At 41.1% G+C, this 12646-nt stretch overlaps 1 protein-coding gene and 1 non-coding gene across 2 annotated transcripts in view; one reads left to right on the plus strand and one right to left on the minus strand.

Annotated features, from left to right (window-relative positions):
- The window catches only part of FTO (FTO alpha-ketoglutarate dependent dioxygenase), a 426238-nt gene that overhangs the window by 85110 nt on the left and 328482 nt on the right, over positions 1 to 12646 (plus strand). The gene's annotated exons all lie outside the window — the stretch shown is intronic.
- On the minus strand, positions 9521 to 9593 carry TRNAG-UCC (transfer RNA glycine (anticodon UCC)). The gene has a single exon. It is a non-coding gene; the product is annotated as a tRNA-Gly (tRNA).

A 12646-nucleotide genomic window follows, 5' to 3' on the forward strand; every position in this document is an offset into this window, starting at 1 on the left:
AGAAGGAAGACTGGATGACAGGTGAACAGTGATGAGGGGAGGCTTGTAGTAGGTTGAAAACATAGGTAGGGGCTGAAATGAGGTAAGGAGTTTGGATTTTGTTCTGTGTGCACTGGGAGCTGGGAGCCGTGTGTGTGTGTGTGTGTGGTGTGTGTGTGTGTGTGTGTGTGTGTGTGTGTGTGTGTGTTTTGCCAAGTTCCTCTGTCCATGGGATTTTCCAGAAAAGAATACTGGAGTGGATTGCCATTTTCACCTCCAGGGGATCTTCCCGACCCAGGGACTGAACCTGCATCTCCTGCATTGCAGGCTGCTGAGTCACTGGGGAAGCCTTGGAGCTCATTAGGAAGGTAGACAATTTTAATCGAGGGAATGATCTGATCTGATCTGATCTGATCTGCTTTTTTAAAGAGGTTACTCTGATAGGCAGGGAACCAGAGGAGGACCAGGAGGAGGCTGTTGGAATGTGGTCAGTGAGAGGTGATGGTGGCTTGCCCCAAGGGCATAGCAGTGGAAATGGAGAGAAGTGGGTGGATTTGGAATGTATTTTGCAATAGAGAAAATTGTTCAGTGGTCTCGGAGAGTTGCGTGAGAAAGTTGACACACACGTATACACACATTCTCTTTTCATGAACATTCTTTAAAAAGTATTTGTCGGATTATGGGATTATTGGCCATAAGTGAGAAAACGACTGTTTTTGAAGTGTGGAGAGTCCTAGGAGAGACGGTGGTGGACCGTGTGTGTCGCTCAGGGTGGTACACGGCTATGGGTCTGCGGGTCCAGGCATTTTTGACAGCCTGGATTCAAGGCGAAACGGCAGCTCACACTGTGTATCTTTTGGCAGATCAGAGCATAATGAAAATAAAATCAGAAAATTCAGCTCTGGCTCTTGAAGGAAATAGGATTCTGAAGAGATTATCTCAAATCTAGTTTATGAGATAATGTGCCCTCTTATAAACACCGGCATTGGTTATGCATTTGGAATGTCTGATTTATTCTTCTGGATTCTTTTTGACTGCTGCGAATTCAGTGATCCACTTGGGTAGTCTCTGTTACTGTGAAGTTTTAATAGGTAACAGTCAGAAACGGAGAGGGCAAACATAAAAGCGAACTGAAATGCTAATAGCTCGTACTCTGAAACCATTAACTCGAAGCCGGTTCTTCCTGGCCTAACGTTGTTGGAACATACGACAGCAGAGAGGTGGAGTGTAACTTGTGCACTGGTCCTTTAGAAACATCATCCTCATGAAAAGCACACACACCTTCAGTTTCCAGGGCAGCAACCTTGGCTTTCCAACCTGCACAGCTTTGTGAAAGAGCCTGAAATTCCCACCGTCACCTACGGATCAAAGGGGAAAAGTGAACACGGCCCTAATGTTGGAAGAGGCAGAGCAAGACGAGGAGTTCCTCTTACTCGAAAGTGCAACCAGTGTTTGCTAGCTAATTTTGATTCTGGTGGTCTTAAAATCACCCTGGATGTAAATCCAGATGGAGGTCATCTACTTTCACACATTTTACAGATAAGGAAAGTAAAGGTTCATCTGACATTAAACATTATGCATGTACACGTGGCCCAAGGAAAATTGAGCAAGTAGAAGTTTATAAACAAAATTAAACAAAATTATAAACAAAACTTCAGTCATGTCTGACCCTGTGAGACCCCATAGACAGCAGCCCACCAAGCTCCCCCCGTCCATAGGATTCTCCAGGCAAGAACACTGGAGTGGGTTGCCATTTCCTTCTCCAATGCATGAAAGTGAAAAGTGAAAGTGAAGTCTCTCAGTCGTGTCTGACCCTCAGTGACCCCATGGACTGCAGCCCACCAGGCTCCTCCGTCCATGGGATTTTCTAGGCAAGAGTACTGGAGTGGGGTGCCATTGCCTTCTCTGTCTTTTATGCTAGATTTCATATAAACCTGCTTGTCCATTTCAGGCTGACTCATTAGCAGATCGTTCATTTCAGCAGGTTAAATTTGAGACTTAATGTTGAACAGAAAAGGGAATGATATTGACAAGAATGGATGAGATTAATTTCATGATGGCAGGTGAACATTTTTCCCAAGCTTTTGAATTTTTCTTTCTCCTTGTCTTTTAGTTCATTTGTGAGTCTGGTATGTTAACTCATCATATAAACATCTTTCATCTTAGACTACTTAGTGTGTCCCTAGCAGACTAGGTGAGTCAAGTGAAATTGTAGTTCAGTCAAGCCAAAAAATATAATATCAGAGATAAGACAATTGAGTCTAGACTCTATATTTGAGTGATAAAGGTTCAGACCAGTCAGGGACACTGAACTATTCCTTGTTGCTGGTTTATGACAGAGCAAGTCCAGAGATGTGTTATGCTGATGCCACGTGATTGGGTAATTCTAGAACTGGTCATTTCGCTTCCTGTCCCACTCGGAGTCTCCTCACTTCCTTTAGCATGCATGGAAGTTGCTTCAATCGTGTCCAGCTCTTTGCAACCCCATGGACTGTAGCCCACCAGACTCCTCTGTCCATGGGGTTCTCCAGGCAAGGATACTGGAGTGGGTTGCCATGCTCTCCTCCAGGGGATCTTGACAGCCCAGGGATCAAACCTGCAGCTCTTACTCTCCTGCATTGGCAGGCAGGTTCTTTACCAGTAACATCACCTGGGAAACATGGGTATTTGGAAATGCCATGCTTTTGTTAAGAATAGCAGGACTGGTGTGAAGATCAAGAAGAAGCAAAGTGGGGCATGTTTCCTTCCCATCAAGTCATGTTCTGCCAACATTTATACTGTATGTGCATTGAACTGGGAGTCAGCTATAGAGTTTCCTTAGTTGAGGGAATTATAGTCTAATGGGTCTTCTTTACATTCAAACTTTAACCGAAGTTTGTAAATTCTTTCTCTTTCATCTTTGCACTTTCTTTACTCTTGACCTCCTTTTCATCTCTTATTGTTGTTGTTTATTTGCTCAGTCATGTCCAACTCTTTGCAACCCCATGGACTGCTACACCCCAGGCTTCCCTGTCCTTCACCATCTCCTGGAGCTTCCTCAAACTCATGTCCATTGAGTTGGTGAGGCCATCCCACCATCTCGTCCTCTGCCTTCAGTCCTGCCTTCAATCTTTCCCAGCATCAGGGTCTTTACTAGTGAGTCGGCTCTTCCCATCAGGTGGCTTTTGATGTAAAACTGACCTTATACATGCTCAACCTCTGTCTCCATCCCTCTGCTATCCTGAAGAATACTTGGTACTGGAACCCTCTTTGGTCTCATTGGGGTCAGTCCCTCCTGAGGTGTAGGGAGAGCTTGGGCATGTGTCTCTTACTTGTACATCCACTCTACTTGCTCAGTCAGTGTGCAAACACATTGTATTTTCCTAGTCAATAAAAGTAATAAGAACCAGGTGCTTGAATAAATTAATTACATGCCACATTTCATTTTGGAAATATTTTATTCTAAGACTGCAGTACATTTTAAAAGCTATAATATGTCACTGTGATGAAAGCATCTTAAAATCTGTTAGAGCTGTGCACTTCTAAAATTATTCACTATTACTTGTGTTTTGTGTGTGTGTGCTTATTCACATACATACAAATAAATGAACATGTATATGCTAATTTACATAACATATAAATAAAGTTGTTCTCTGAGCCAGGACTTTGTGTGCCAGCTTTTTGCCTGAATTAAATTTTATGGATGAGAGAGATACCCTGAAAATGGAACCGTTGGCATAAGCCTGTGTATAATTCTACTTGCAGGCAGAGCTGTAATGATCTGTAACATAAGCTCAAGATTGACAAAGTGTTCAGAGAACACAGGCAGAAGCATTTTTTTCTCTCCTTCTGAGCTAGGTTGTTCTCCAAAAGCAACAAGTACTACTTATCTTTTCAGAGAGCTGTGATGAAGCCCTAAGACTCTTTGTGGTTTAGACTTCATGTGACTAGGATATCTCTGTACGCTCAGCCTAGAAAAACTTTACAGCACTCTTGGAATTTTATGAAAGTTTCCTAACTTTGAAGCTCAGAAAGACCCTCATTTCTGATTAGGCAATTGCTAACAATTTTTTTTCTGGTCTGACTCCATGATGCCAAAAACTCATACATGATTGCTCTATTTGGAGGATAGTATGTGGCCTCAGATGCTTAAGATCATATCTAGTTTCAAAGTCATGTCAACTGCAAATGTGTGTTTTTGTTTTTCCTCCAGCCTTCCTGAACTTTTTGATTTCTTCAGATTCTCCATGTTCTTTTTTTTCTTTCTTTCTGACCTTCACACACGCTGTTCATTCATGTTATAGTAAGTATCAAAATTTCCTACCTTTTTTAAGGATGAATATATCCTGTTGTATTAATATACTACATTTTGTTTATCCATTCATTTGTTGTTGGGCTTCCCTGGTAGCTCAGCTGGTAAAGCTGGTAAATTCACGTCTAATGTAGGAGACCCCAGTTCTATTCCTGGGTTGGGAAGATCCCTTGGAGAAGGGATAGGCTACCCACTCCAGTATTCTTGGGCTTTCCTGGTGGCTCAGAGAATCTGCCTGCAGTGCAGGAGACCTGGGTTTGATCCCTGGGTTGGGAAGATCCCCTGCAGGAGGGCATGGCAACCCACTCCAGTATTCTTGCCTGGAGAATTCCATTGACAAAGGAGCCTGATGGGTACAGTCCATGGGGTCACAAAGAGTTGGACACAACCAAGCAACCAAGGAGCAGCATCTGTTGATGGACACTTGGGTTTCTTCCATCTTTTGGCTGTTGTGAACATTACTGCTATGAAGATGAGTGTATAAATATGCCTTTGAAACCCAGGTTTCAATTCTTCTGGGTATATACCCAGATATGCAATTGCTGGATAATACAGTTATTGAATTTTTAAATTTTTGAGAAGTGGCCAGACTGTTTCCTATCACAACCTTCACTATTTTACATTCCCTCCAACAGTATACAAGAGTTTCAGTTGCTCTGCACTCATGCCAATACTTGTTATTTATTTATTTGTTTGTTTTTTTTGGTAATAGTCTTTATCTCTGGGACACTTTTGACCACTTTTCCTTTTGCTTGGCTAACACCAACTAGTGTTTTGGTTCTCTGCTCAGATGTTACTTCTGGAAAGCCTTCCCCTGGAGCTCTGTATCCTATCTTATTAGCTAGGTGCTACAGTCTTTGCTTTCTGTATCATAGGACTTCCTGCCTTTGATTATAGTTTGCTTGTTTAATAGTCGGATACTTCTACCATGGGTTGGAATCCATGATGGCAGGAACATCTGTCCTTGATAGATCTGTCATGATCCCTATTGTCTGCGCCCTGGCTCTCAGTAAAGGCAGTGGTTAGAATGTGTGTCCGTAAGTTTAAATATCCCCAATGTAGTGTATCATGCCGCTTGGGTTTAGTAGATAAAGCATATGAATTCAAACTCCTTCTTTGACTTTTACCAGCTTTGAGATCTTGAACCAGGTATTTTATCTAAGTCTCCGTTTTCACTTCTTTAGAATGGGGGAAACGGTATCTGCTTCATCCTCATAAGATTTTTGTAACGATTAAGAGTTAGCATAGGTACAAGTGCCTGTTAAACCTTGAGTGAAGTGAGAAGAAGCGGGGAAACAGAACTCCAGCATTTTCAGTCTGGCTGGTGCTGATGTTAAGATGAGAAACAGGAGAAGCAGGCTCCAGGAAGTTAGGAAAGGAAACCAGAGTGTAGTGGGGACTTTGATGTTGTGATATTCTGGAGAAGTTTAGGTGTAGATTTGGGTTAGAGAAGGCTTCCCTGTTGGTCAGATGGTAAAGAATCTGCCCACAGTGCTGGAGACCGAGGTTTGATCCCTAGGTCGGGAAGATCTCTTGGAGAAGGGCATGGCAACCCACTCCAGTGTTCTTGCCTGGGGAATCCCATAGACAGAGGAGCCTGGCGGGTTACAGTAATCCATGGGGTTGCAGAAAGTCAGACATGACTGAGAACTAACACTTTACTTTGGGTTAGAGATAAGAATTTGAGTGTTAGATGAGATTGCCTAAAGGAAGAATGTTTTATCAAGGGAGAAGAAGGGTAGGGAAGTCTGCTCTTCAGGGCAGAGGAACAAAGACGTGAAGCAGGGACTGAGAAGGAGGGAGCAGAGGGTATAGGAATAAAAGGGACGGATGTTATAGAAACCAGTGGAAGAGAGGATTTTGAGAAAGGGATGCAGGTACCTCACTAGGCCCAGTGCTTCCCAAACGACCAAGAGGATGATGCTGCGTTTTAGCAAATGAAGTTGGTCACTGATCTTGGGAAGCACCCTTTTGGTAGAATGACAATGATAGAAGCCAGGTCAAAATGGGGGTTAGGGCAAAACGCGACAGTGAGAGCTCGTGTCACTTATCTTAAATGGTTTTTCATGACATTTGGTAGAACATCTTGAAAGATGTTGAAAGAAAGAATGCATTGGGATGGCAGCCAGAGTGGGAAGTAGGAAAAGCCAAGAAAGGGTTTAATTTATTAATTTGCTAGTTAATTAACACTTTCTTAAGATGGCAGGATTTTTTTTTTTTTTTTTTACGCCTGAGATAATATAAGTGAGAGGAGAGTGAAAAAGTTGGCTTAAAGCTCAACATTCAGAAAATGAAGATTATGGCATCTGATCCCATCACTCCATGGGAAATAGATGGGGAAACAGTGGAAACAGTGTCAGACTTTATTTTTTGGGGCTCCAAAATCACTGCAGATGGTGACTGCAGCCATTAAATTAAAAGACGCTTACTCCTTGGAAGAAAAGTTATGACCAACCTAGATAGCATATTGAAAAGCAGAGACATTACTTTGCCAACTAAGGTCCGTCTAGTCAAGGCTACGGTTTTTCCTGTGTTCATGTATGGATGTGAGAATTGGACTGTGAAGAAGGCTGAGCGCCGAAGAATTGATGCGTTTGAACTGTGGTGTTGGAGAAGACTCCTGAGAGTCCCTTGGACTGCAAGGAGATCCAACCAGTCCATTCTGAAGGAGATCAGCCCTGGGATTTCTTTGGAAGGAATGATGCTAAAGCTGAAACTCCAGTACTTTGGCCACCTCATGCGAAGAGTTGACACATTGGAAAAGACTCTGATGCTGGGAGGGATTGGGGGCAGGAGGAAAAGGGGACGACAGAGGATGAGATGGCTGGATGGCATCCCAGACTCGATGGACGCGAGTCTGAGTGAACTCCGGGAGTTGGTGATGGACAGGGAGGCTTGGTGTGCTGCGATTCCTGGGGTTGCAAAGAGTCGGACACGACTGAGCGACTGAGCTGAACTGAGCTGAATGTAAGAGCAAATGATGAAGAGAAGAGACATGGGAAGAGAAAGAGGTTGCTTGATGATGTAAAATAGAACTGTGATGACTGGCACGTGACGCCGAGGCAGATGGGAAGGAATGGGACCTTGAGGACAGGCCAGATTTGTCTATTTTTAAACTTTTATTAACATGTATAATTATATAGTATTTGTTTTGTAAAAGGAATTGCACGCATGTTTGTTTCTTTACAAATAATAACCCATTTAATTTAATTTTCACAACAACCTTTGAGGTAGGTATGGTTACTATGTCTGTTTTATAGATGGAGCAACTGAGGCATAGAGAGGTTAAGTAACTTACTCAAGATCACACAGCTGTTAATGGATGGGTGGGGGGAGGGTGAGATGTGACCCAAGGCCTAGAGCCTATGTTTTTACCAATTATTTTGGGCTGTGCCTTCTTTCATTTTACCTTGTGTTTAGAGGATACTCAAATGTCTGTGTGTCTGAAGTTAAAAGCTGAATAAGTAAGTAGAAAGACTAGTCGTCTGCTTTGTTTGTTGTTTAGTTACCGAGTCATGTCCAACTCAGCGTGGACTATAGACCCCATGGACTATAGCCCACCAGGCTCCTCTGTCTGTGGGATTTTCCAGACAAGAACATGGGAGTGGGTTTCCATTTCCTTCTCCAGGGAATCTTCCTGACTCAGGGATTGAACCCATGTCGCCTACATTGGCAGGCAGATTCTTTACAGCTGAGCTGCCAGGGACTCCCATTCCTCTGCTTATTGTATCTCAGGTTGGAGTTTTATATTTTACAGCACATTGAAATTAACACATGTGGTGGTTAGGTTAGGTTGCAAGCCTTAGCATATTTGCAGAAGAAGAATAACTTTATTAGAATTATTATTTACTTTTTATCAAGACAAGCCAGCAGTGGTAATTTTTCATGTGTGATATAATTGGAAAAGGAAACTTGTAAACATAAAATGCACATATTGAAATAAAATTAAATGTATGCTGGTGAAGTTATCGGGTTTTGCTCAATAACTCTATCAAGAAAGTTTGATAATAAAGAGTATGTATTGACTTTCTGGAATCCTGGGAATGGATAAATGAAAACAAAAAGAAACATCTACTTTGTATTATAGACCTCTAAAATACTTATTAAATAACTTATTCTTTTAGGCATTTTTATTCCCTTTAAACTTTTCATCACTGCTAGGCAGAAACTATTAGTTGCTGTAGCTGTGTCAGCAGCTGAGGGGTTTCTATTGTTGTTGTTGAAGTAATATATCATGTCTTGCATAGTTCAGTTGTGGCTACGCAAGGGGAAGTGTTTAATGTTTGATTATGCAGCACTTGCTGTGGAAACTGCAGAGAGGGACAGTGGAGAGCTAAGAATAACTAAATGGACAGTCACTGAGGTCACTTCCTGATGTTTTTACTGCAACACCATGTACATTCTGCTTTCCCATGGCAGGTTGTTTGATCATGGTGTAATGGTTAAAGCTTTGCAAAATGACAAAGAAGTCAGACATCCTACTGGTCTCAAGTGCGATTATTTACAATTGGACTGCTTGCGGGAAAGTGCTTAGTTTGATCAGACTACTGCTAAGCTGGGCAAGACACATGGTGATATCTCGCAGAGCTCCGTGCTCTGACCTTGGAGTAGACGACTCAGGTATCAAATTTCCAGGTAGAAAGTTCCCTGAAGATTGAACCATGATTGAGAGAATTTGCTTTTTTCATACAAACAAGTGTGGCCAAGAGGAGTGCTTTTTTCCACTTGAAAATGTAAGCGGTCCATTATTAGGTCTTTGGAGCTAGAAGGTAGGAACAGTGGCCATGAAAGAGTTTTAATTAACCTGTTATCTCTCTCATGGTTTGGAAGGGTATTGCCCTTGCTCTTGTATTCACTTACAAAATTAAGGGCAGTATTTTGATTGTGGAGAAGAATCTTGGGTAAGAGATTATCTCTGTTTTCAGTAGAATACTTGGAAGTGGCTCAAGGAAATTATAAGGCAGCTACTCCAAAGGAAGTCAGAAGACATTAGACTTCTGAGTTATTATCCCTGAACGAAGAACCCAACCTTTTACTAAAGGCATTGATTATTTTGATATTAATATTATATCCTTCACATGTGTAAACTGTGCTTCCCCAAAACTTTCAGTACATTCTTCAGCTTTTTTTTTTCTCTTTCTTTTCTTTATTTTTACTTATTTGACTTCATGGGGTCTTAGTTGTGACACATGGGATCTTTGATCTTGGTTGCAACATGTGGATTTCTTAGTTGCCACATATAGGGTCTAGTTCCCTGACTAGGGATCGAACCCAGGCCCCCTGCATTGGAAGCACAGAGTCTTAGCCACTGGACCACCAGGGAAGTTACCTGACTTTTTATTTATTTTTAGATCCTGTTTAGCTGCTTTTTATCATAGGAATTTTTCTCTTCAGGAAACTTTCTTCTCTTTTAAAACTTGGACTACATTCTTAACATTAATGATCATGGGTGGGAACTTAAGATGAAGTTGGTAAGGTAAACAGGTCTTGCTATTCAAATTATTATCTGAAGAGCTAAAGTATATATTTTGTACATGTCATTTTGCTTATTTAAAAAAAAATTTCCTTGAAAGATAATTTATGAGATCAAGGAATGCTAACTTTGTGGAGTACTTGAGAAAGTATGACATGTAGGGAAAGGTGCTATCTTCAGTTCAGTTCAGTCGCTCAGTCGTGTCCGACTCTTTGCGACCCCATGAATCGCAGCACACCTTAGGGAGGATATTTAAGAAGTGCTGGAAAATGTAGCTTTATAGCTTGATGCAAGAGAGGTGAACTCCATTAGTAACTAAGTAATTTGTTAGAAAGGTGCATATCATAAAAGAATGAAGGAGAAATGAATTCTAACTAATCAACTTGCATACGACCCAGATTCATTGTCTTTATGTGGACACAAAATAGAGATTCTTAAATATAGAACAGCAAAGGAAAAAAATAGAGAGAAAAGACATGAACAAGCAATTCACAGAAGAGCTACTGCAAATGGCAATTAACATGAAAAGTTACTCCACCTGAATAACAATCAAAGAAGTATAAATTAGTATGAGCTTGTTTTTTTATTTGTCAACTAGCTTAAGATGTAAAAGTTTGATAATAACTGGTATTTGAGTATATGAAGAAATGGTTACTGTCTATTGATGGTTGAAATAAATACCATTTTCCTGGAGGGCAGTTTCACAATCTGAATCAAGAGGCTTTAAAAGAGCATGCCTTTTGACCTAGTGAATCTCCTCCTAAGGATTTTTATCATAAAGAAATCATCTGTGGCTTCTTGTTATATGCTACAGTTAAGCTCACAGTTTGTGTTTGCCTTCTGCCCCAAACACATGTTGATGACAGATAACACATTAAAAGAAAAGAAAGTAATAAAAGAGTCATAGCTGGGCTTACAGAGAAGATATTGTTGTTGGCCAGAAAGAGAGCAAAACATAAAGGGATAAGCTGGATTGAAACTGTGGTGCTGCAAGGGCTTCTGGTATGGAAATAAAAAGTGAGTTGATCACAGGAACCAAGGTTTACCACTTGAGATGGGACCAGAACTAGGCTTACTGTGTGAAGCCAAGGGTGGAGGTGAAGTTATACCTTTCACAAAAAAAGACTGAAAAAAGATTGCCATGTCAGGAACATAGCTCTATGGAGCTATGGGTTTTGAGGGGCAGGAGAAGATCACTGAACCTTTAAGAGTAGAAATTGAATCAGACTGATTGATTTTGGAATGATGGGGGAGAGAATGTCGTGCTCCAAATCACCAGTGTATGAGGCTTAGTCCTGGACTGGTGGTATAGGATCCTCATGGAGGGAACTGCTGAACCATTATGGCAGGAAAGGTGAGCACATGTGGAAAGCGAGAGGAGGGAGGAAAAAAGGAAAGACCAAAAGCCACCCACTCAAAATCAGTCTTCAGAACTAAATACTGAAATACTTAAGGAAAGCACAAATAGAATAAACAGTGTGAATAAAAATCCATTTCAGATGAGATTAATTTTATAGAAAAGTCAGTGAAGGACTGAAATAATCATGTTCAAGAAATTCAAAAGAATAAGGAAAGGCATCATACTGATAAAAATGAGATCTAAAAATGCCCCCCAAATATCCAAAAATGGAACAGGAGCAACTTTACGTAAAAAAGAGCCAGGTACAGGTTTTGAAAAGGAAAAGTATAGTCATAGATATGATAACTCAATAGATGGGATGAACTTTAGCCCAGACACAGCTGGAAAGAGAACTGTTGAATTGGAAGAGAGTACTGAGGAGTTCGCTTAGAATATATTATGCAGAGACAAAAGATTGCAAAAAAGAGAAAGCAGTCAGAAGACTTGGAGAATAGATGGAGAGATTCGAACCGAGTCTAAAAAGAGACCAGAAAAAGAATGAAAGTCATGATGGAGAAGCAAAATCTGAAGAACCAAGAGTTGAGAATTTTCCTTATTTAAAGAAAGACATGAGTCCACATTTTCAACCAAGCGTGGATTATCTACTAAGTTTGTGATCTGTGGTTGGTTTAAGCCATGAATGTGGATCCCGTGTGTACAGAGAGCCAACTCCTGGACTTGGGCATACTCCACTTTTGGTTTCTGAGGCAGGTTCTAGAACCAATGTCCCATGGATCCTGAGGGATGACTAGGTGTTCCAGTGTTGGGTGTGTATATATTTATGATTATTATACCCTCTTGATGAATTGATCCCTCTATCATTGTACAATGATCTTTTATCTTTTGAGTTAAAGTCTGTTTCATCTTAAGTATAGAACGCATGCTCTTTTTGGGATTCCACTTACATGGAGTATCTTTTTCCATCCCTTTACTTTGAGTCTGTGTGTGTTCTTAAATCTTAAGTGAATCCTTTCTAGACAGCATGCTGCTGCTAAGTTGCTAAGTCGCTTCAGTCGTGTCCGACTCTGTGCGACCGCATAGACGGCAGCCCACCAGGCTCCCCCATCCCTGGGATTCTCCAGGCAGGAACACTGGAGTGGGTTGCCGTTGCCTTCTCCAATGCATGAAAGCGAAAAGTGAAAGTGAAGTCGCTCAGTCGTGTCCGACCCTTAGCGACCCCATGGACTGCAGCCTTCCATGCTCCTCCGTCCATGGGATTTTCCAGGCAAGAGTATTGGAGTGGGTTGCCATTGCCTTCTCCAACTAGACAGCATAAAATTGTGTATTTTTTTAAAAATCCATTCAGTCATTCTGTGTCTTTTGTTTAGAGAATTTAATCCATTTATATTTAGAATGATTATTAATAGGAATGGACTTACTAATACCATCTTTTAAATTGTTTTCTGGTTGTTTTGTAATTCCCGTGTAATTTTCTTCCTCTCTTACTTTCTTTATGAACTGATGATTTTCTGTAGTGGTATGTTTGGATTCCCTCTCTTTATGT

This window comes from Budorcas taxicolor, chromosome 18 (assembly GCF_023091745.1).
Source record: "Budorcas taxicolor isolate Tak-1 chromosome 18, Takin1.1, whole genome shotgun sequence".
NCBI classification, from domain to species: domain Eukaryota; kingdom Metazoa; phylum Chordata; class Mammalia; order Artiodactyla; family Bovidae; genus Budorcas; species Budorcas taxicolor.